Below are 25,357 nucleotides of genomic sequence, written 5' to 3'. Positions count from 1 at the left end.
CAGTATAATTAAGCTGACCTAAGCCATTGTTAGATAGTGCTAAATGAAAGGAAAGATTATTCTGTCAATGTAGCTAGTACAGGGATGGAAAGCCCCTCCCCTCACTGTAGCAACTGTCTACTCCACAGTGCTAGGGCAGTATTTTAAGCATAGACAGGCTCAGTGTGAGACCAGATCCAGCTCCATGGATGCTCAGGCACTAAGATAACAGCAATGACAATACACTAATGCTTCTGTAATTGGCAGGATTTGAACCTGTGTGGGGAAACCCCAATAGATTTCTAGTCCATCACCTTAACCACTCAGCCACAAGTGCCTCACTACACAATGTTTCTGTTCTCACAGGCTTGTCACATCAAATTGCTCAGGCCAGCTCTCCCAGCACACTCACGGCTGTGCATTACTGTAAGTGTGTCTGTGGTGAACAGCAAGAGTTCCTGCCCATTTCCCTTCCGGCTGGAGCATGATTAAAGTGTGTTTGTGGCTAACGACATTGCTGTAGATTGTTGTTCATTCCTCACACTGACAATTCAGACAGTCCCGTTCCTATTTGAATCTCCACCATATCATTCCAATAGCCGGGGGCAGGATTTCTCTGGGGCACTGAAATGTTTCAGGGGGTTGGTGAGTCAGCTCAGCCTTGCATTCCATCCCTGATGTTTCATGGACTGACAACAGCAGCAGAAAGAAAGAGCCGAGCCAATAGCTCCCTGCCAGGGATGCAGGTGACCACGTCCCCTCTGTCTGCCCATCACCATTGCAGGAGAGAGGGGTTCACTGCAATCGAATGCCCTGGCTCAGACAAGAGACACGGGGAGGTTTTGCTGTTCATGGATCTGTGCAAAGGAAATTGTGTCTCTGGCCATGGCTACACTGGCGCTTTACAGCCCTGCAACTTTCCGGCTCAAGGGTGTGAAAAAAACACCCCCCTGAGCGCTGCAAGATACAGCGCTGTAAAGCCTCAGTGTAAACAGTGTCGCAGCGCTGCAAGCTACATCCCATGAGGATGTGGAGTACGTGCAGAGCTGCGAGAGCTCTCCCCCAGTGCTGGCGTTGCCACCACACTCACACGTCAAAGAGCTGCCACGGCACTTAGCTTAAACTGGAACTGTCTTTTATTAAAGGCTGGTTTCCCCACGTCAGTTTCATAAGCTCTGCCAGAAACACCCTGGGTTCTCTCCTGCCTCGATGGGAACTGAAGGAAATTGTCCCCTGCTGCTCTTGGCTCCAGGCTGATTTTCCTCGGGAGGGGACATGGAATTGATTTGTTCGCTGTTGAGAAGGGAGCCAGGCCAGTTCTCAGGGAACCAGAACTCCCAGCATCTTCCCAGCCCAACCCAGGCTGCTGCCATGTCCCAGCCTCTGTTCCCCTGGGTGCCCTGCATGTTTGACTCTAAAGTAGGCCGGGAGCAGCAGCTGGGGCAGCCTGGGCCAGGCAGATCGAAGGAGTTTAACAAGCAAAAAAGGTAAAATGGCAGTGAAGTATTACCTTGGACTCGACTGCATTTCTCCATTGGTCTGTCTGCTTTAGGGTAGGGACAATAACACATCCTGCTGCATTCGTTATTTCAAAAGGCAGTTTAGGATTTTCATTCTCACACACGGTGCACAAAGCAGGACTCAACCTTTGGCGTAAACTAAACAAACTGCTCACAGATTCTGGCAGATTCTGGCCACAATGATCATTTGGATGAGAGCTCAGACCTGCCCCTGTCCCAGAGGGAGGGGGTCATCTGTGTGGGGACTGGACCACTGACCTACCCGCTCCTAACTCCCAAACTTTCAGTAACTCTATTATCAGTGCCTGTGAGTGTTATTTAAACCATAAGAAAAACCACACTGGGCTAGACCAAAGGCCGATCTTGCTCTGAGGCCACATCCAGACTACTCGCTGTATCGGCGGGTTAAAATTGATTGCTCAGGGATCGATATATCCCACGCGGTGTGGACGGGTGAGTAAACCGATCTTAGATATTCGACTTCAGCTACGTTATTGACGTAGCTGAAGTTGCGTATCTAAGATCGATTTCCCCCCCCCAGTGTGGACCAGCCCTCTATCTCATCTTCAGACAGTAGCCAAAAACAGGTGTCCTAACAACCAGGCACCACTGGAAGCTGAACCCAGGATCTCTTTTTTACAAAACAGGCATGTCAGCCAGCTAAGCCACGGTGCCTGTGGGTGGTTAAAACCCAGTGTCTGCCCACACCTGACTCCCTGCCATCGCCACCGGGGCCTGACAAGCTTTGCTTGCGCTTGGATTCTGCAAAGCAGAGGAGCAGGTGACGTTTTCCTTACAAGTTGTGTGTGAGTGAATCTTTGGCCAGGTCTGCACTACAAAGTTGTTTCAGCAGAATTATATTGCTCAGGAGTGTGAAAAACACACAACGCTACCTCCGTTGGCAGCTTGTGGCTGGTGCACACACTGCAATGCCACGTCTGGCACAAAACTGCCCTGTTTTGCTGACAAAATAAAACAACTTCGATGAGAGATCTGCTCTGCTCTGGCAGACAGGAGCAAATCACTGCCGTGGATGCTGCTCTCTCCCGCACTGCGAACACAGAGCAGGGTGGCAGGAACTTCCTTACAGTGTGGGGGAGCCACTGGCATCCGAACTGTGACATGCCCATGACACCCCTTTGTTGGTGTCACAAAGCATAACCCTAAGTAACTTAAAAGGTAAAAGGCAATAAGGATATGGAATCTCCCTGTTTAGGCCTCAGATGAGCAAAAGTCCCTCCATGTTTAAACTCTAATTGACCTAACAGGCCAATAAATAGAAAGGGCCAGGTGCAACATCCGTTATCAGTTGCCATACAGCTCAAACCAGAGTAAGGCAGAACTAATGAGGCCTGCATACTTTTGGTTGAGGGAGGGGTGATAACGGTTCACAAAGAAGAAAGGACAAGGTCGTAATTCAAAGGAGTGGCCCTGACAAGATAGACTTGTAGTCTCCAGCCTTGATTAACTGTTTAGTGTAACTGCTTAATGTAACTGCTACAAGGGGGAAAAGGGGAGGGAGGAAAAAGGGACGGGCTTAGCTAAAAGTAAAGTATAAAAAAGGTAAACTGCTTGTAGTAAATGGGCTGGATCTGAGGCGTGCCAAGTCTCCAAGCTCCGCTTTGAGATCTCAAATAAACTTGTGTTTTGCTTCTCCACCCTGGTGTGTTTATTGGCGCTAAGCACTCCGGGCACGAACCACTGTTGCTTGCCTTGGGCACCGTCTGTGCCTGCAACAGTTTTGGCGTCCCTGGGTGGGCATCAAGGCTAAAATCAGCCTTGCCCGGACCCCTCTCGGTGGCCGACGGATCGCGACCATGACCGAGGCCCAGCGCGCACCGGTGACTTCATCGGGTGCCTCGGCAAATACGCAGTTTGATCGACCCCAGAGGGCACAACAGTGCAAGGCGCTCTGACAGTGGAGAAGCACCTGCGGGCGAAGGTGCAGAGCTGGTCCCTCGGATAAGGTAGGAACAGTCCAGTTGTCTGGATTTTTCTTTTTCCTTTTGCCTGTTAGGATCTGGGGACGCCCAGTGTCACCCCAGGATATGGGGCAGGGACAGAGTACAGGTAGGGCACGGTGTACACCCTTAGAATGCATTCTAGCCAATTGGGAAGTGTTTAGATCAGATCCATTAACTAAAAGCAAATTGAAAAGATTCTGTACAGTAGACTGGCCTCAATATCAACTGGAAGGTCAGGAGAGGTGGCCACCGGAGAGATCACTTAATTACAACACGATCCTTCAGTTACTTTTGTTTTGTCAGCGTACCAGCAAATGGAATGAACATATGTATGCACAGCTGTTTAGGTTGTTAAGAGATAGATCAGATCATTTGCAAAAGTGTAATCTGACTCCGGCAGGTCCGGCAATTGCTACTGGTATTCCCCAGAACTCCCCTCCAATTGTAATAACAGATTCGGTGTCCCCTTCGGCTGTAACACCCCCACCGTATAACAAGAAGGTGCTTAAAGCCCCAGGGAGTACCCACCCAGTGGGACTCTATCCGTTGGTTACAAAAGCCAGGTTAGCACGCACGCCAGAGAGGGATGATGAAGAGGCTACTATCCTGCAAGTTTACAACCATGTCCCTTTTAGCCCTGTGGAACTGGCAGCCTTTAAAGCACAGGCTGGGGAATTTTCAACGAACCCAAGCCAGTTTATCTCAGTTTTTGAGGGGTGCCTAGCTAGTCACAAGCCTGACTGGAATGACTGTCAAGTCCTTCTAAGAACCCTGTTGTCTGAAGTGGAGCGGAATCAGGTTATAGCTAAGGCAAGGGAGGAAGCACAACGGAGACATGAGCATGACCTACATGCCCCCCACCCTGATGTGGCGGTCCCCCGGACTGATCCCGGGTGGGACCCTAATGCTGCCCCGCAATTCACTCTCCTCACTTCCTATAAGGATTTGATTTTACATGGTCTCCGGCAGTCAGTGGTTAGACACAATAACTGGGCCAAGCCCTATGAAATTGTGCAGGAGTCAAAGGAAAGCCCCATTGCCTTTTTGCAGCGTATTTGGGATACAATCCGGCAACATACTAATGCAGACCCCGATGACCAGGCAACTGAGGCAATTGTCAAGGGCATCTTTACTAGCCGTGCAGCCCCTGATATTAAAAGGAAATTACAGAAAAAGGAGGATTTAATGGGCATGACCATGGCACAAATTCTGGAAACGGCCAATAAGGCTTATAGCCTTAGAGAAGCAGAGAAGGAAAAGAGACAAGTGAAAATGATGGTTGCAGCAGTACAGGCTGGTGGCAGTAGAAGGTTTCAGGAAGGTGGTAGGGGCCGAGAGATGAGAGGTCGTGGGCGTGGATGCCCTGGTTCACAGGAGAGACGTCTGGGTCGCAACCAGTGTGATATATGCAGACAGGAGGGACACTGGAAAAATGAGTGCCCCGAGAGGGAAAGTACCTCTATGATGGCAGCAGGAAATCAAGACTAGGGGTGTCAGGGGAGACGGACCATCCTGCCTCTGGAACCCCGAGAAAAAATGCAGGTGGGAAATTCAGAAATAGACTTTCTAATAGACTCTGGAGCAGCACGAACTGCTGTAAACCAACCCCTTCAGCTGCCAGTGGCAGATTCTCTCACAGTAGTGGGTGCTACAGGAAAAGGAGCTGAGTGTCCAGTGTATGCCCCAGCGGAATGTGCCTTGGGAAACAGAACTATATCTCACAAGCTGGTCTACCTCCCTGATTGCCCAACACCCCTGCTAGGACGGGATCTGCTTTGTTGCTTAGGAGCCACCCTGCATTTTACCCAAGATGAAATAACCCTTACCTTACCCCCCGAGAATGCCTGGGTAATGGCCCTTGCAATTAAGCCTTCAGCTGTGCAAGCCCCAGAGTGGAGCCAGTGGAAGGACCAGGTGTACCCCTTGGTATGGGCATCAGGGGTCCCAGGAAAGGCTACCCATCAAACCCCCATTAATGTTCAGCTCCTGCCAGGAAAAGGTCCAGTGCGAATCAAGCAGTATCCAATCAAGAGGGAAGCCAGAGAGGGTCTGCCGGGAACTATAGACCGCTTTCTACAGTGTGGTGTGCTTCGAGAATGTCAGTCAGCTTGGAACACCCCCATCCTGCCTGTGCAGAAGCCCGATGGCACGTACCGGTTAGTGCAGGACCTGAGGGCAGTTAACGAACGAGTTAAGACTCTGCACCCCCTGGTCCCGAACCCCTATACATTGTTGGCCTCGGTAGGGGGACAGTACACCCATTTTTCAGTTCTTGATTTGAAAGACGCTTTCTTCACAATTCCAGTCGATACTGCATCTCAGGAGATTTTCTCCTTCGAGTGGGAGGACAACAAAAGGGTTAAAAAGCAGCTCTGCTGGACAGTGCTAGCCCAGGGGTTTAAGAATTCCCCCACACTTTTCAGTCAAGCCCTGGCTAGAGACTTGGAGGAGTGGAACAATGAGGATGAAATTCTCCTCCTGCAATATGTAGATGACCTGTTAATTGCTGCTGTGGGTCTCACCCTGTGCCTTAAAGCTACTGTGAGTCTTTTGAACTTTGTTGGACTCCGGGGATATCGGGTAGCACAAAGCAAGGCTCAAATTGCTCTCACAGAAGTGCAGTAGTTAGGATTTCACCTAAGGCAGGGAGAGCGTCAGCTTTCAAACAAAAGAAAGGAAGCTATCTGTCAAGTACCTGTCCCAAACAATCGTAAAAGGCTCAGGGCGTTTCTGGGAATGGCAGGCTTCTGCAGAATATGGATCCCTGAATTCGGACTGTGGGCAAAACCATTGTACGAGTGTGTTAAGGGAGCAGATCACGACCCCTTTCACTGGTCCCCAGAAGCTGACAGGGCATTTAAGATCCTAAAGAGAAAACTGATGGAAGCCCCAGCCCTTGGTCTGCCGGATCTCTCTAAACCGTTTCAGCTGTATGTGCATGAAAGGAAAGGGGTGGCTCTGGGAGTGCTTACTCAGTTGTTAGGCACCTGGAAACGTCCTGTGGCTTACTCTTCCAAACAACTGGATCAGGTTGCCAAGGGGTGGCTGGCGTGTCTACTAGCAGTCGCCGCAACTGCCCTAGTACTTGAGGAAGCCAAAAAGCTAACTCTGGGAGGGACTGTGCAGGTCTATACTCCTCACATGATACAAACCCTGCTGGATGCTAAGGGTGGTCTCTGACTCACACAGGCTCGGGTGGCTTGGTATCAGGCTAAGCTTTTGGAAAACCCTGAAGTCACCCTGCAGGCTTGCCCCTCCCTTAACCCAGCCACTCTTTTGCCAGAAACAGAGGAGCAGGAACATGACTGTTTAAATGTCATAGATGCCCAATACTCCAGCCGCCCAGACTTAAAAGATCAGCCACTCCCAAATGCAGATTATGAGTGGTACACTGACGGCAGTAGTACTGTTACAAACGGGCAAAGGAGGGCCGGCTATGCTGTTGTAACTCTCCACGAGACAGTGGAAGCAGAGAGTTTGCCTGCCGGGACATCAGCCCAGCTGGCTGAACTAGTAGCCTTAACCCGCGCACTTGAGCTGTCAAAACGAAAAAGAGTTAACATTTTTAATGATTCCAGATATGCCTTTGGAGTGCTACACGCTCATGTAGGTCTGTGGAAGCAGAGGGGAATGCTGACAGCCCAGGGCTCTCCCGTCAAGCATGGACCCCAGATTCTTCGGCTTCTGGAAGCAGTACAGCTCCCCTCAGCGGTAGCAGTGATACACTGCAAGGCTCACCAAAAGGAAGACCATGATGTAAACAAGGGCAATGCCAGAGCAGATAGGGAGGCCAAGCGAGCTGCTACCCTGGAACCACTGGAAACTGAGGATGCCCAGATGCATGCCCTCATCCCATCTGTAGGGGAGCTCCCAGTCCCTCAGTACTCTCACGAGGAAAGAAACCTGGCTGACACACTTGGACTCCAGGAAAAGGAGGGATGGCTTCACTCCACAGAAGGAAAAATCCTCCTACCAAACAGCCTAATGCGGCCAGTGCTACAAAGACTACATCAAACCACTCACGCTGGCAGAGTGTCTCTAACCCAGCTTGTAAATAAATATTTCCTGACCTCTGGACTCAGACCTCTGGTCTCCCAGGTACAGGCCGAATGCTTAATCTGCCAAAAGAACAAGCCCAGACCAGGACTTTCAGTGCCATCTGCTACTCTGGAACCCACCCCGGGTCCAGGACTGGTCTGGCAAATAGATTTTACTGAGTTCCCTCGAACTCAAGGGTACAGATACCTCCTCGTCTTAGTGGACCGATTCAGCGAATGGCCGAAGCCTTCCCATGCCGAAATAATACTGCCAGAACAGTGGCTTTGAAGTTTGTCAAGGAGATCATTCCTCGATTCGGACTTCCCCAGTGGATGGAATCTGACAATGGACCAGACTTCACATCAAAGATCATTCAGAGTATCTCGGATGTCCTACAGCTCGCCTGGAAGCTCCACACTCCATGGCGACCTCAGGCCAGTGGAGTAGTGGAACGCACCAATCAGACACTCAAGCGACATCTCTCAAAGGTCTGCCAGGAGGCCTCTCTTCGGTGGCCTGATGCACTGCCCCTTGTTTTACTCCGTGTCCGTGCTCTCCCAAAGGGTAGATTAGGGCTTAGTCCCTTCGAGATTATGTTTGGAAGGGCATGGCCTATGAATGGTACACCGGTTCTGTTAGGGGAGTGGGAAGTGGGATGTGGTTTCTTGTCTCACTACATGTGCTCTCTGTCTGCTGTTCTCTGTTCTCTTCACAGGTACACCAAGGACTTGCAGCCTCTCCCGCTAGACGAACCTATCCACTCCCTGCAGCCAGGTGACACCGTCCTCATTCGTACCTGGAAGGACAAGCCTCTCCAAGAGAAGTGGAAAGGACCCCACACCGTCCTGCTGACCTCCCACACAGCGGCCAAGGTTGAGGGACTGTCGTGGAAAATGTTCTTTCCTACTTTCCCATACAAAGGTTTCGTAATAGTCAGAACTTTGACACCTGGTTTTCCCCTACTTGCGGTTAAGCTATTACACGTTGCTTGAGCTTTTTAAGAAACTCATACCCAAAAATACATATTGGTGTACCTTTAGTCAAATAATTATAAGTTATATTTTATGTTTGCACAAGCAACTTAATAAACTATAATGAACCAGAAGCTATTAGTACATTCCGGCAGTGGTGGGCTGGTTACTTCCTCTTTTTAGCAGCATTATTCATAGTTTGTGTATAATAAAATCAAAGAGTTAGCCTTAGGCATGTTAGTAATGATTATTTTCTTATTTTCTATATGTTAGTATACTATATGTTAGTATGATTAAGGCCTATGGCCTTGATGTAATTATTAGCTTAATCAAGACCTGGCTCCAGGGCCTGGGGTTTATTTTCTTTATCAGGACATAAGAACTGGATCCACCACTCGAGACTGAAAAGAGTGCCAGCTTCTGAGCAGTGTACCGTTCAGCCAGCACCAGAGACTGCCAGTGACGATCTGGGACTTAAACTGTTGTTTAAGAGACATAAGGACCAAGCCTCACCCTCTTTAATCTCTTAGGTCCTTATATGGGTGGGAGCCCTTTAGTGTGGTCTCACATCCCTCCTATTTGTCGACCATAATATTGCTCTCTTCACCAGCGGTGGACAGTGCACGTATTGGTACACACAGTATACAGGGGCCCCAGCAAAAGGGTTCACGGGTTCCTATCACCCTGCTTACCCCCTGTGGGTCCCACCTGGGTACAGGTTCGTGGGCAGCCCCGCTATTATTTCCATCCTTCTGGTACGGAATAATAGATGCAGTGTTTCCCCTTTGGGCGCCCTAATTCCCTTCCCCGGGAAAACCCTGAAACCTGGTTATGTTTGTTTTCAGAGGGTCGGCCTAACTTGTTGGCCTGGTCCCTCCTGTTCTTAATTTGTCTGCTGTTAGTGATTGTTATTTTATGGATATTCGGGGAATTATAGTTGTTAGGCCCTAAGGTCACCTACTCGGTATGGATCCAGGTCCAAAGTCTGCCATAATGTTACTTTTTGCCATGGGGGCACTTTTCTTGTTAGTCCCCGCTTCCCTCCCAGCCCATGCGGGGTGGAAAGGAAATCTCACTAACCTGGAAACAAACACCTATGAAGCCTTAAAAATTGCCTTTGCCCAAGAATTTAACCTTTCTAACTGCTGGATATGCTCCCAAATCCCGCACCATGCAGCAGGATTGCCATGGAGGGCAGTTCCCCAAAATTGGTCAGATATTTGCCAGGTATGGCAGAGCTTTAATGGCTCTCAATATCCCCCACCCATCCCAAAAATTGCCCTTGGATGGCCCACTCTAGCTGCAAACTGTTCCAAGGAAGCCCAGTTTAGCCTCACCAATTATCCTTGAATGCCCATCTGGAACAGCGCTGTTATCCCTAAGCCCATCAGGCTTCGTGCCGTTCTCTCTGGCCTCCTCTGTCATGCGCAAAATAGGACGGCCAACCACACATGGTTTGCAGGTAATAGCACCTGTCAATATTATTTAACCCCGACAGCTAACGTGTCCATTCCGGTTTATAACAGCTCCGGACAGGACTCTGGGGAAGGGATTGCATATTGGACCCCTGCAGAGGCGGCACAAATGGCTCAGGGATGTAATGGCTTGTTGGGCAATGGCCTGCTCTATCCCATATGTGGTCAGAATGCCTATAAATGGCTCCCTCATGGGTGGTATGGAAGCTGTTACCTGGGATTCCTTGTCCCTCCGTTGCGGGTCCTGGCCCAACCCCCATATGGCCTCCCCAGACGGCGTAGGTCGCTGTACGCCACCCCAGAGCCCATTAGTGAGGGAGACAGGCTTGGTATGATCCTTCTTCCATTATATGGGGTGGGACGACTGGCCCAACTCTACCGGAGGCTTTCTGTGTTCCTCACCAAGTTTGCTAATGACACCCTGGCTATACAAAAAGGCATCAGCTCTGAGCTTTATCAGCTCCGACTGCTGGCCCTGCAAAACTGCCAGGCCCTAGATTATGTTCTGGCTTCACAGGGCAGAGTGTGTGCCCTTATTGGAGATGAATGCTGTACTTATGTTCCAGAAAATGCACAGGACATTAACAAACATATCCTGTCAGCAGAACAAGCTTTAAAGCAATGGAAGGCCCAAGAAAGGGAACCTGTCACTTTTGACTTCCTCTGGAGTTGGTTGCCCAACCTAGGAGGAAGAGGAGGGGGCCTCATGCGGCTCCTCCAAACAGGGGTGATGCTGTGCCTGGTCACCCTCATCCCGATTGCTTGTTTTAAGATGCTCCTCCGTAAGCTTTGTGCCTCTCGTACCCCAGAACTCCCGATGTACCCCCTTATTGATAACCCCAGCTCCATGGCATTTAATCATATCTTGTCCGCAGAGTATGAGAAAACTCAGCCAAAAGCTTGTTGAGTATTCTCAAAGGAGGGAATTGTTGGTGTCACAAAGCATAACCCTAAGTAACTTAAAAGGTAAAAGGCAATAAGGATATGGAATCTCCCTGTTTAGGCCTCAGATGAGCAAAAGTCCCTCCATGTTTAAACTCTAATTGACCTAACAGGCCAATAAATAGAAAAGGCCAGGTGCAACATCCGTTATCAGTTACCATACTGCTCAAACCAGTATAAGGCAGAACTAATGAGGCCTGCATACTTTTGGTCGAGGGAGAGGTGATAACGGTTCACAAAGAAGAAAGGACAAGGTCGTAATTCAAAGGAGTGGCCCTGAAAAAGATAGACTTGTAGTCTCCAGCCTTGATTAACTGTTTAGTGTAACTGCTTAATGTAACTGCTACAAGGGGGAAAAGGGGAGGGAGGAAAAAGGGACGGGCTTAGCTAAAAGTAAAGTATAAAAAAGGTAAACTGCTTGTAGTAAATGGGCTGGATCTGAGGCGTGCCAAGTCTCCCAGCTCCGCTTTGAGATCTCAAATAAACTTGTGTTTTGCTTCTCCACCCTGGTGTGTTAATTGGCGCTAAGCACTCCGGGCACGAACCACTGTTGCTTGCCTTGGGCACCGTCTGTGCCTGCAACACCTTCCCTCAAGGAGGCTCTTACCTTCTAAACAGGGACGCCTGTTTTCTAGTAAAATCACTAAAAAGGAAGGAGAAAACTCAAAAGAGGTTCCTCCTGGTGCCAGGGCCGGCTTTAGGAAGTGTGGGGCCCAATTCGAACATTTTCGGTGGGGCCCTGGCAGGGATGACTAAAAAAATACAAAAACCTTTCATTTCTTCCATGTGTTATTTACTTTCCATATACAATTATATATTATTTACATTGCATCATATATACTGTTGATTGCTTATTAATGACTGCCGTTTCACATGTGTGGGTCCCAGCTGCTCCCTCCGCCCTCATTGAAGCAGGTGTGCAGGGTTATGGCCTGGCAACTGCAGGGCAGCAGTGGACATGGGGCTGGTTGGAGGTAGGGCAGGGGCTGACTGGAGGTAGGGTCTAGCTGCAGGCAGGGCAAGGGGTGCAGGGCTGGCTGGAGACAGGGGGATGTGGGGTGGGCTGGTTTGGGGCGGGGCCACAGGGGGATGCAGCAGGGGTTGGGAGGGCTGGAGACAGAGGAGCGCTAACTGGCTAGCTTCAGGCAGGGGAGTGGAACGGGGTTGGCTGGAGACAGGGCAGGGGGCTTGGGGCTGGGTGTGGGCAGGGCAGGCAGGGTGTGCAGGGCTGGTGCGGGCAGGGCTGTGTGGAGGGCTGGCTGGCTTTGGGCAGGGCCACAGGGGTGTGTGGCAGGGGGTGGCTGGAGACAGGGCAGGAGGTTTGGCAGGGGCTTCCTGTGGGCATGGGGTGCAGAGCTGGCTGTGGGCAGGGGGGACAGGGCTGGTGTGGGCAGGGCAGGGGGTGCAGCAGAGGCAGCTGGAGCCCCGGCCCTTTAAAGAGCCCCCAAGCCTCCCGCTACCCCAGGGCTCTGGGGGTTATTTAAAGGGCCTAGAGCTCCCCTGCTTCTACCCCGCCCTGGACCTTTTAAATAGCCGCGGGAGCCCTGGAGAATACATGGGGACTGCGGGGCTCCGGCTGGCTATTTAAAGGACGGGGTGGCCGAAACAGCTGGAGCCCTGGCCCTTTAAATAGGCCCCAGAGCCCCCCGCTTTCCCACGGCTTTGGAGGCTATTTAAAGGGCCAGGAGCTCCAACCGGGGCTGCGGGGCAGCTTGCTGCGCTCCGGCCGGGGCTCCAGCTGGGAGAGTGGAGCTGCAGAGCAGCCACGCTCCCAGCTCCGCTTTGATCAGGGCAGCAGGGCCAGGGAAAACCCCAGAGCAGACCTCAGCCGACAGTAAGTAAAAAAAATTTTAAAGGAGCCTAAGGCGTGGGGCCCGGGAATCGGTTGAATCGGCCTAAAGCCCGCCCTGCCTGCTGCTCACGTCCGTGAACCCGAATACTCTCTCAGTCCTCAAAGAGAGACCTGGAGAAGGAGACTTGCTGAAGCAAAGCCACAGGGGACTCTGAGGTTTCCCTGGCTTGTCCTGCCAAACTGATGTCAGCATCTCTCTGTGAGGTCACCACCTCCCCACCACATTTGACCAATAGTCTGAGGTCTTGCAAAAGGCCTTTGTGTGTCACTGCCACACCCCTCCCTTGCTGTGCTAATGTCCTGCCCCTGGCCAGGCACTTTGGAGGTTTGAACTACTCCCTGTGGATCACCCCACTCAAGGAGCATTTGTCCTAGGCAGCAAGCCAGCTAGACAGGAAAACATCAGATGCTGCTCCCAATACTACACTCTGTTTTTCAGAAATTAGTCGACTTTATGTCCAGAAGAGACCATTAGAGCATCTAATCTGATCCCCTGCATATCACAGGCCTCCTATATGACACAATAGCTACTTTTGGGGCAAACACATTCCAGAAAGGCATCTAGTCTTCATTAAATGACATCAGGAGATGGCGAATCCACCACTTTCCTTGGTAGCTTGTTCCTGTGGCGAAACAGCCTCGCTGTTGAATTTTTGTGCCTTATTTGTAATATGAATTTGTCTCTTTTCACCTTCCAGCCATTGGGTCTTGTTATGCCTTTCTCTGCTAGATTAAAGAGCCCTTTAATACCCAGTATTTTCTCTCCATTAATGCCCTTCAACACTTCAGTGAAGTCACCTTTCAATCTTCTTTTGATAAGCTAAACAGGTTGAGCTCTTTCAGTAGGTCACTGGAAGGCATTTTTCTCCAGCCCTCAGCACATTTGATGGCTCTTTGCTGCTCCAATTTCACAACATCTTTTTCAAATGAGGGCACCAAAGCTGGAGGCGGTATTCCAGTATCAGTTTCACTGATGCCGTGTCACCTCCTGTGATGTTATTGACATAATCTGTAACTGTATAGATCACCATTGCGACCACTGTTCTATATTTGCAGCCAATATTGTAGAAAGATTGTCGTGTAAGGGGTCTGTGGAGAGGTAATGATTGGATAATTAGAATTATGCTGTCTCTAGATGTGTATCATTTTTGTAGTTGATGTCATGAATATTGGCTCTATGCTGCCCATATTTCAAACTTGTGCTCTGCTTCCAGGGAACACTCCAGACAAGTTGGTGTCAGTTCTGCCTAGCCTGCTTGATAGCCCATTAAGGACCATCAGCTATACAATCGATCCATTGAGAGAAGGTAGATATGCCTTGTGACTCAGCAAGGTATGCAGGGACCTGCCTATGGACAGAACTCTAAGGTTTTTCTATGTCACATGCTATATACAGTGTCCTTGGGACAAAGAAAGCAAAGACCACATGGCAAGAGACAATAAAAGGCTGATGCCTCTCCTCCACCTTGTTTTCAATCCTGCTTCATACCTCTGGAGGAACTTTGCTACAAACTGAAGCTCTCTACAAAGGACTGAATGACCCATCCCAGCTGTGGATGGACTCTAGAGACTTGATTTGAACCTGCAGTTTATTCCATGACTGCTACAAGCCTGAACCAAGAACTTTGCCATTACTGGGTGTGAAGGGTTCAAATCCATGTGCATTTTATATAACAACCTGGTTTTTGGAATGTTCCAGCTCTTTTCCAGACCCAAAGTTCAGAGTATGGTCAAGGGACCAGAGGCCTAGGAAATCGTGATCAGCTAAGAGAAAGCTGGGGAAAACAGAAAGCCTTGCATGCTAAGATAGGCCTGGTCAGCAAATTGCCAGGTGTTGGAGCTAAGAACTAAAGAATTGTGTCTTATTCAGAGTTACAGATTGAGCAAAGAATCCCTTTTCCTATTGTGTTAGTCTCCTCTGTAGGGAGATATTCCTCCCACAGATCCAACCTTGAGATTATGAAAAGTTGGCATATGTCAGTATAAGATATGGCATCCTTCCACCTCCCTTCCCAGGAACCAATGCTTGTCTTAAGACACACAGAAAACAATCTTTATTGTCATATACTTTCACTGGTTCTTTGCTTTAACCCCTAGTAATGTACTTGTTGGACAATCAAAGGAGTTGCTCCATTCTGATGGACCCCAAATCAGAATTCAACATAGATATTTTATACTAATAACATTTTATCAAAGTATTCATTAAATGTTAACTTGCTAACATGAGACCATGGGCGGAGACATTATATAACCTGTTAACCATTGGCTAATGTGCTTATCTTGTCTTTCTGCAAAACCTAAGCTGGGGTGCGGAACTGCCTACCCTGTCACTTTCCCCCGCCCATGGAAAATCTATATATTCTGTTATAATCAATTGATTGACAGTGCCTCTGAGCCTAATAAGCAAGGTGACACTCCGCCAGTGCTGTGTGCAATAAACTCCTCTGCTTGACCTCTACACGGTGTGATTTACGTCCTTCAGAGAACAAAGAAAGAGGTGGAGGCCAGGTGACCATGTTGCCAGGGAAACAGAACAAAGGACAGAAGAGGGACAAAAGGGCCTGGCTGAGCTGGGTCATTGGAAGCAAGGAGTCTGCTGGTTTTGGGACTCAAGGGGAGAGCCCAGGCTCTGAGTTTTGGGTCTCATGAAGATGGATTTTGCTGAATCTTCCTACTTCCTGTGCTAACAAAGAGCTTTCCCAGGCTGTATTCCAGAGCACTAATAAACCTTCTGTTTTACAACGCTGGCTGAGAGTCACTGGTGATTGTGGAAATTGGGGGTGCATGACTCCTTTGGGGGTGTGTGTAAGGCTTTCCCAGGTGTCCTGCTAAGGAGACTCACTACAGGAAGCTCCTGGCAGGGCACAGGGGTGCTGAAAGGTCCAAGGTCAGTCCCAGGACGTGCTGAAGGCAAGGAGGTTTCCCCCAGTGAAAGCGTCCCCTGGGCGTTGTCACACTGATGAGGACTCTGCCTGAGTTTGGTTCAGAGCTGTTCCAGAGCACTGAGCCTGTTTCAGCCCCCCAGCATGTGACCTGCAGGTGCCACTCTGGCAAAGCTCCCTGTTCCTGGGCTTTGGCATCACTAGCCCCTGCTTAGTGACTAGAGGTCAGTTTAGGGCAGTGATTCCCAAAATGTGGGGCATGCCTCCTAGGGGGGCACAGAGGAACGTTCATGGAGGCACCTCAGGGTTGAGCCAGCCCCCATGGAAGGCAGGGAGGGAGCACCACTCAGCCCCACTCTGTCCCAGCTCTTTGCCTACCCTACCCTCAGCCTGAGCCCCTGGCCCAGCCACGACCCCCTTACCTGTGTCTGCACCTCTCTCCCCAGCAAGCCACAGCCCCACTTCCAGCCCTGGTTCTTGACTGCAGCTTCCGGAGGGGCCTTAGCCATGGATAAGAGGGCACAGTGTGAAATGTTTGGGGACCATTGGTTTAGAGTGACGTCCTCAATCACTTCTATGCAGTCCAATAAAAGCTATTCCTCACCCACCTACCCCTCCATCAGGACGGACTAGGTATGTTCGGCTGCCCTTCACTCATGCAGGAAGGAGAATAACATTTCATACCACTCAGTGGTAAAGTGATTTGTAACCTGCCACCAGCCAGAACTGGTCATTTTGGGGAAGCGGTCCCATCATGCTGCATACCTAGGCAGAGCAGTGGTGTCCATGCAAACACGGTCTGTTCCTGAAGTTTTTCCCACAGCTGGTCACTAGATGTGAGAGGGGAGCTCATTCAGCCCTTGCTTCCACTTACTATTTAAAAACACCTTAGTGTCCCTATCTCTGCTGGCCTTAGATTTCTCCTCCCATCTGTTTCCTAACAGCTGAGATGAGGTGGCTGAGTGGTTAAGGTGATGGACTGCTAATCCATTGTGCTCTGCATGCATGGGTCCAACTCCCATCCTCATCAGAGGCATTTAGTCTTCACCCCTCCTTTATAGACAACCATCTCCCCTTTGGTACAATGACAGATCAAACAATGTTGCTTCCAGCAGACAAAAACCTGCTCAGAAACCCCCTTGCTTTAAATAAAATGTCTAAATCTCAGATTTCTAAAAAAAATTTCTCTAGTCCTGTATGTCTTAGTTTTTATCTCAAAAGGTAACAGACTCATAATCTCCCCCAAACACCCTGGGACCACCCCCAAATTACTAAAATACCCCAGTTCTCAGCAAGGCCACGACAGTGACCCACAGCTAGAGTGTCTAGGCCACGCTGTTCTGAAGAAGGCAACTCAAACATTTTCTCCCTGCTTCCCTTGGCAAGGTCTGACTAGGAAAACAAAATTCCCCAAACTGAAAATTTTCTGCTGAAAAACCAGTACTAGCTATTTGGGGACTTTGGTTCGAATGTATTATTATTATTATCTTCTGATTTCTGAATCAGTTTTATCCTTCAGGTGTGTTTCCAGCTGTTGAGTTGTGGGGCAGAGATGCCAAGTCATGATGTCTCTACCCCTCTTTCATAGTTTCTTCTAACTTTCTAGAAAGCTCCTTTGCTATGATGTGAGTCAAGCAGTGCCCATCGTTGCTGTGTCATCTCAGCGAAGTCTGCATTGTACATGGTTCCTGGGATAGTCCTTGGGAGTGTAGCTACCTTTAATGGGCCAGCAGTGAGTCTGGCTCCTCCATTTTTTCACGTGAAAGGCTGGTGGGGGGCATATCCCAACCTCATAACATATTTCTGTAACACACACAGAGCAAACTTCATAACTTCCCAAACTAATGTGAGCACATAGAATGCAAGACGACATTAATGTTCAACAGATGAACAGTTCAAGCTTTTAAAATGATACCTCACCAGGTGGACTTTGTTCAAAACGTATCATCGCTATAAGAGCGTGGTGAATATGGGGCTTCCAGGGTGCTGCTTTGAGCACAGCGTGCCACACCTGGGCTTACACTGCAATGGGAACGTACCCCCCTTAGAGTCCATCTCTCCTGGGATAAAGGTGGCAGCAGAACTGGCCTGGGTCATCTGACTTGGGCTCATGGAGCTAAAGCTGAGGGGCTAAAAACTGTGGTGCAGATATTTGTGTTCACACTGAAGCCTGGGTTCAGAAACCCTCACCCCTTGTGGGGTCTCAGAGGTTGGGCTCAAGCCCATATGTCTGCACTGTAATTTTATAGTCTTGCAGCCCAAGTCCCATAACCCTGAGTCAGCTGGCTGGGCTTTGAGACAGGTGCCCTGGGTGTTTTAATCACAGTGTAGACATAACATTAGGGTAGGTCTACAGAGCAATGAAACACCCAGGGCAGGCTTGTGTCAGATTAATCAGGGTCACGTGGCTTGGGCTGTAAAGTTGCAGTGTACGTGTCTCAGCTCAGGCTCAGTACCCTGCTCTAGGAGCCCAGAAGGTTGGGAGGGAGTTTAGCAAGTGGAAATGGTAAAACCGCAGTGAAGTATTACCCTGGACTCATGGCAGTTCTCCATTGGTCCGTCTGCTTTGGGGCAGGGATAATAACTCCCAGTGGTGCCCTGTTGAGTGGCTTTTGGGGCACCTGCTCTTGGCTGCTGTCAGAAGGACCTTTGGTCTAGCCCAGTGTGGGTTTTCTTATGGTTTAAATTACACTCACAGGCACTGATAACAAAGTTATTGAACGTTTGGGAGTTAGGAGCTGGTAGGTCAGTGGTCCAGTCCCCTCATGGATGACCCCCTCCCTCTGGGATAGGGGCAGGTCTGGGCTCTCACACCAAATGCTCATTGTGGCTGCCAGAATCTGTGGGCAGCTCACCTAGTTTATGCCGAGGGTTGAGTCCTGCTTTGTGCCCAGTGTTTGAGAATGAAAATCCTAATCCACCCTATGAAATAACGAATGCAGCAGGATGTGCTATTGTCCCTGCCCCAAAGCAGACACACCAATGGAGAAATGCCATTGAGTCCAGGGTAATACTTCACTGCGGTTTTGCCTTTTTTGCTTGCTAAACTCCCTCTCAACTTTGAGGGGGCCCAGAGCCCAGTATTGAGCCTGAGCTGAGACATCTACACTGCAAATTTACCACCACACACTGAAAGCCTCAGGAACCTGAGCTGGCACGGGGCAGCCTTGGGTGTTTCATTGCAGCGTGGACATAGCGTAGTATTATGTCTACACTGTCATAAACACACCCAAGTCACTATTCTCAAACCCTGGGTCAGTTGATTCAGGCTTGTGGGGCTTGTGCTGAAGGGTAATAAAATTACAGTGTAGACACTTGGGCTTGAGCCCAGCCTCCGAGACCCCAGGAGGGGTGAGGGTCTCCGAGCCTGGGCTCCAGTCTGAGCCCAAATGTCTACACTGCAGTTTTTAGCCTCACAACCCCAGGAGTCTAAGTCAGATGATCCAGGCCAGCCAGGCCACAGGGCTTTTATCACAGTATAGATGCCCTCTCAGGGTATGTCTACATTGCAATGCAAGCCCAGGGTTAGCAGAAGTCATGTCAGCAGCCCCAACACATAAACCTAAACTATGAGGAAAAGACCCACCCACAAATAAGCTGGGCAGTGTCCTTCTCCCTACAGTTCGTAAGTCCAGCAACCAAAAGTCATTTAACATGAACCATCTCCTCTCTGCACCCCACTCACAGCTGTTGTCCTTAGTCAGTGCAAGCCCAGAGGTGCCTCTGTAGAGTTCATCTGCCATCCTGGGTGGAAAAGGGGGAAAATAAGAAGGCACCGTACTCACTATGTTGCCTAGGGACTCACTCATCCCTCCACTACCACCCTGTCCTAAAGTTGGTCTAACACCTAAATTTTAGCATTGGGACCCAGGCCCTAGCTCACTTGGCTTTGGAACCCATGTTCCCTGCCTAGCAAGTGCTATTGAATTGAGGGTGAGTCCCTCATTCGGGGTCTGCCGAGCACAGTTGTGCTGCCCTCCATTCACACAATAAGGATAACAGCCCTTTATTTCTCCTGCCCCTATAACATGGAGACTGGGAATCCAACACCAGCCAAAAGTGATCATTTTGGCAAACAGCCCAACATATTTCCAACATACTGTAAAATCCACATGTAGATTCATACACAAAACCTTGCAAGAAAATCTTCCTGAGGGGGTCTGAAGCACCTGCTGCTGGAGGGAAAGAGGGAGCTGTGGGTTAGGATAGAGGAGCAGAGTGAGGAGGAGAGGCCTGTGGGTTGGGATTGAGGAGCAGCATGAGGAGGATGGGCCTGTGGGTTGGGATTGAGGGGCACTGGAAAAAGAGGGGACATGGGTTTAGGCTGAAGAGCATCATCATTTGGGGATCCAGCAGGACAGGGGAAGGCAGCAGGTGATTCTAATTCCTTAGGGATATTCTGTGTGTGTAGGTGTGTGTGCAGGGAAGGAACATACTATATATCCAGAGGATTCCTCCAGACTGCAAGGACAAAGGGGCTGTCAGGAAGTTGCCCCTTCAAACCCACAGACAAAAAGGTCCTTCTGAGGAAAGGGAAAATCCTGAAGAGAAAAAGTAAGATCAAGGAGGACTCCAGCAAGATAGTTTAAAATCTTGGTGAGTTGTTGATCACTTGACCAGGGACTTGAAACCTGGACCCTCAGATTAAAAATCCGTTGGTCTACCAACTGAGTTAGCCAGGCTCACAAAAGAAAAGAGCAACTTGATGCAGAGGAGAAACTAGTCAAGAAAACAAGAGTGCGATACTGTAGGGAAAACCTGCTGCTCTCTCTGGCCTGGTCAACACTATGAGTTTATATCGAATTTAGCAGCATTAAACTGCATTAACCCTGCACCCGTTCACACAACGAAGCCCTTTATGTCTATATAAAGGGCTCTTAATACCGATATCTGTAATCCTCCCCGATGAGTTGAGTAGCGCTGAAATCAGTATTGCCATGTCAGATTAGGGTTAATGTGGCTGCAATTCAACGGAATTGGCCTCCAGGCGCTATCCCACAGTGCACCATTGTGACCACTCTGGACAGCAATCCGAACTCAGATGCACTGGCCAGGTACACAGGAAAAACTCCGTGAACTTTTGAATTTCATTTCCTGTTTGCCCAGTGTGGAGCGCCGATCAGCACAGGTGACCATGCAGTCCCAGTATCAAAAAAGAGCTCCAGCGTGGACCATATGGGAGATACTGGATCTGATCTCTGTATGGGGAGATGAAACTCTTCTATCAGAACTCCGTTCCAAAAGACGAAATGTCAAAGCATTTGAAAAAAATCTCCAAGGCTATGATGGACAGAGACCACAACAGGGACTCAACACAGTGCTGAAACTTAAGGAGCTGAGACAAGCATACCAGAAAGCCAAAGAATGAAATGGACGGTCATGGAAAGAGGGGTGACTGACGACTATAGGTATCCCACAGTTTCCGCACTCTCCAAAGAACATTTGAATTCTTGGCTGAGTTCCCAAAGCCTGAAGGGTCAGAAACATTGTCACAGGTTCTTCAGGGTATATGTCATCACCCACCATGAAAGCAAAGGGAAAAAAATAGTTTCTCACCTTTTTTCAATGTCACTGTATGTCTACTGGATGCTGCTGTCAGACATGGTGCTGCAGCACTACCCAGCAGCATCCCCTTCCCTTCCCTTGCGGACGGCAGATGGTACAGTAGGGCTAGAATCTGTCATCGTAATCCTGTGAGTGCTCCTGGCTGGCCTCGGTGAGGTCGGCTGGGGGTGCCTGGGCAATGATGGGAATGACTCCAAGGTCATTCTCTCCTTTAAGCTTTGTCTAATGGAGATTCAGTCCTGCCTGGAATATCATAGCAGCTGCAGGCTGCCCTCCCCTCCCCCCTTTGAGCTCTGCTTGCAGAGGCAATAAAGTCAGTGTTGTTTCAAATTCCTGCATTCTTTATTACTTCATCACACAGATGGGGGGACACTGCCACGGTAGCCCAGGAGGGGTGGGGGAGGAGGGAAGCAACGGGTGGGGTTGTTGCAGGGGCACCCCCTAGAATGGCATGCAGCTCATCATTTCTGCAGGATGTCTGGGGCTCTGACCCGGAGCGGCCGTTTGCCTCTCTGGTTCTTTAGTAGGCTTGCCTGATACTCTAGCCAGGACTGACTCTCCCTTTAGACAAAACTCAAAGAAGGGAATGACCTAGGGAGTCATTCCCATTTTTGTCCATACGCCCCCAGCTGACCTCACCGAGGCCGGCCAGGAGCACCCATGACAGCAGCAGACGGTACAGTGTAACTGGTAACTGTCATTGTCAACTTGCGAAGCAGCAGACGGGACAGTAGGGCTGGTAACCATCTTCACTAACTTGCAAAAGTCAAGGGGATGCTGCTGTGTAGCACTGCAGTACCGCGTCTGTCAGCACATCCAGTAGACATACGGTGACAGTGAAAAAAAGGTGAACGGGCTCCATGGTTGCCGTACTATGGCATCTACCCGGGCAATCCAGGGAAAAGGACGCGAATTGATTGTTTGCCGTTGCTTTCACAAAGTGATGACATTGACCCAGAATCACCCACAACACTGTTTTTGCCCCATCAGGCACTGGGATCTCAACCCAGAATTCCAATGGATGGAGGAGACTGCGGGAACTATGGGATAGCTATGGGATAGCTACCCACAGTGCAACGCTCCGAAAATCGACAGTAGCCTCGATACATGGACACACACCGCCGAATTAATGTGCTTAGTGGGGCAGCGTGCACTCAACTTTATACAATCTTCTTCCAAAAACTGGTTTCTGTAAAATTGGAATAATCTCCTAGTGTAGACATACTCTGTGATTAACAACTTTGGTAGCTAGTTGAAAGGCTGATGGTTCAAACCCAAGTGAAGATGGAGGTGGTTTTTTTTACTGATGAGAATCCAGTACATTTTAACAGGCAGAAAGTCTCCTCAATACTGGTCTAGCCTCATTGGGCAAGCATAAGTAGTACCTTTGTCAGATGCATTGGTGGTATAGTGGTGCCTTGTAAGCAGTTGATTTGGGTTCAATTCCCAGCCAATGCAGTGATGTGATACTTTCTCTGCTGGGAAGTGATTTAATTTCAGTCCCATTGTATCAGTTTAGCAATGGAATGAGAGAATCAATGTCCTGCAGGTCATTCAACACAGTAGAGGAAGAAAGGGGTGGGACTATACAATGAGCTGTTGGAGTTATCCTGGTATTACAATGTTTGGTTTACTTTTTAAAAGAAATTTCCTTTACTTCCCTCTCCCTTTTAGACTCAGAGCCTTTAAGTTCAGAAGGGACCAATGTGATCATCGAGTCCAACCTGCTGCACCTCACAGGCCAAAAGACCCCCCTCCCCTCCTGTAATAGACCCGGGAGGGGAGGCAGCTCTGTGCTCTGCCCCTATCCCAGGCAGCGCTTGGACACCCTCTGCTCCCCTCCCCCAATGGGTGTGCAGAGATGTGCCAACAGCACTAAGATGGCTCCCTGCCCCCTCTGCCTCTGTCTCTCCATGCCACTCCCAGAAATGGCCAGCATGTCCCAGTATTCCCTGGGGCAGGAAGAGTGTCTCCATTCACTGCCTCTGCCCTGAGTACCGACTCCACAGCTCCCATTGGCCAGGAAGTGCAGCCAATGGGAGCTCTGGGGGCGGTGCCTGCAGGCAGCGGCGCACGGAGACCCCCTGGCACAGCTCACCTAGGAGCTGCTGACACAGGGTTGTGTGTACCAGTCACTTTGGGAGCTGCACTGCCCGGGGTAAGCGCCACCTGGGGAAAAGCCACTTCACAGGCATTCAGAGAGGGAGAGGAGACAAAAGTGGGAGCAGGGGAAGTATAACAGACCTTTTGAGCATAGAAATCACTACTGCTCCTACAACAGCAGGAGCTGGGAAAATTAAGCCCTCATGTTTCTGCCTGGTTTTGAACTAGGGACTTTTTGCTTGTTAGGCAAACATGATAACCACTACACTACATAAACTCTGTTGCAGGATACAGGGGGATCCCTATTGGATTTCAACTCCAATGCCTTAACCTCTCTGTCATCACAGTTGTTAGCACAAAACTGCCCCACTGCCAGAGAAACTGGTAAAGAATCACAATGACCAGGTGTTAAGTCATCTGAACTACAGAATTCCCACTGCAAACCTGGCTCCTAAAGCACAGGGGGGATTTGGGAAATGATTCTCAACTTGAAACCTGATGTAGGATGACCAGACGTCCCGATTTTATCGGGACTGTCCCGATATTTGCTTGTTTGTCCCGTGTCCTGACAGATGTTTGGTTGGGATACTGGACAAACAAACAATTTTGCCCTCTTGTCCGGCACACAGGGAGAGCCTGGAGGGACACTCGCCTCCCCGAATCCACCCCCTCCTTCCCCCACTGGATCTCTCCCCAAATCCCGGCCCTGACCTTGCCCCCAGCCCCACCCCCTCACTGCCCCCATTGGATCCCTCCCCAAATCCTCACCCTGGCCCTGCCTCTTCCCCAAGCATGCGGCATTCCTCCTCCCTTCCAGGTTTGCACACGGGTCATGGCCATGGCCGGAAGCGCAGCGCGGAGGCTGCTCCAGTCCTGCAGCCTGCGGGGCAGCGCAGTGGGGCTGGGGGAAGTACGGAGCAGGCAGGGCCCAGGTGGGCGGGGGGCGGAGACACACATGGGGCGGACACGCTCCTGCCGGGAGGGGCCGGGCCCGGCTGCCTGGTTCGCCCCTTGCCCGGGATCTGCAGGAGGGGCCTGAAGTCCAGCTCGTCTGCAGAGCTAGGAGCCCAGGTTGGGCCCAGGAGCGAGGGGATGGGGGAGTTGGGGGTGTATAGGGGTTAGAGCCAAGAGTTGGGTGGAGACAGGGCAGTGCCACTGCTGCTTGGTGGCAGGGGGGCCCTCGGGCTTTTTTTTTGCTCCGCCCCCCATGTCCCGATATTTCATCTTTGACATCTCGTCCCCCTAGCCTGATGTGAATGAGGATGTCTGGTCCAAGGGGCCAGGGACTGGCCTTTGCTAGAGAAACCACTGTCAAGTTTTAGCCAATTAGGACAAGTTAGCAAATAAGAACAATCTCAGGTATCAGTAACTGCTACAGGTAGCAAAGTCCTACAGGGAGCAGGTTCTGGCACTACACCTGTGCAGCTCTGCTCCCCGGCTCTTCTCTGGCTCCTGCTCTCTCCTTGGCTCTGCCCCACTCTGGCCCAGGCAGTTCCAGCTCACATGGAGGATGGGACCCCCTGGCCTGGTGACTCTCTCATTACACTGCCTGGCCTGTCAGTGCGGCTAACTTGGAGCTTTGGCCTCTCCCCATTGTCCCTGGGGACTGTCAGTCTCAAGGTCCTGATTTCCCATTGGCCCTTCCCCCTTCTATTCGTGCTGGGAACTAGCCAACCAATCCCCTGCCCCTCAAACACACACACACTAAGTTTTAGTAAAGGGTCAAGAGCCCCCTTACACAAGCCAGCCCCATGAGGGTCACCAATGTGCAGAGAAATCAGCCTAAGCTGGTCCCATGGTGTAATGGGCAGCACTCAGGACTCTGAATCCTGCAATCTGAGTTCAAATCTCAGTGGGACCTTGTGGTAAAGCCCCAGAGCTCACAGTGCTCAACGTCTCTGGCTGTGTAAGAGCAAATCTCTTCCCTCCTGCTGGGTGACTCGCACCTCCTAGAGCGAGGCTTTTGGCTGGGATGGCCACAAGGGGTTAGGGCTCTAGAACTTGCTACTCTGATGGTTGGAATTCCTGATGTTCACAAGTTTGGCCCTTGTGCTTCCTATTACACT

General features: G+C 50.1%; 3 non-coding genes across 3 annotated transcripts; 2 read left to right on the top strand and 1 right to left on the bottom strand.

Annotated features, from left to right (window-relative positions):
• Positions 1–234: 234 nt before the first annotated feature.
• Positions 235–316, bottom strand: TRNAS-AGA (transfer RNA serine (anticodon AGA)). Its single transcript has one exon. It is a non-coding gene; the product is annotated as a tRNA-Ser (tRNA).
• Positions 317–16,571: 16,255 nt separating this feature from the next.
• TRNAS-GCU (transfer RNA serine (anticodon GCU)) lies at positions 16,572–16,653 on the top strand. The gene has a single exon. It is a non-coding gene; the product is annotated as a tRNA-Ser (tRNA).
• Positions 16,654–25,080: 8,427 nt separating this feature from the next.
• Positions 25,081–25,152, top strand: TRNAQ-CUG (transfer RNA glutamine (anticodon CUG)). The gene has a single exon. It is a non-coding gene; the product is annotated as a tRNA-Gln (tRNA).
• Positions 25,153–25,357: the final 205 nt, after the last annotated feature.

Source organism: Gopherus flavomarginatus, chromosome 3 (assembly GCF_025201925.1).
Source record: "Gopherus flavomarginatus isolate rGopFla2 chromosome 3, rGopFla2.mat.asm, whole genome shotgun sequence".
Taxonomy (NCBI): domain Eukaryota; kingdom Metazoa; phylum Chordata; order Testudines; family Testudinidae; genus Gopherus; species Gopherus flavomarginatus.
The sequence above is the reverse complement of the archived record's forward strand: the minus strand, read 5'-3'. Positions and strand labels throughout refer to the sequence as shown.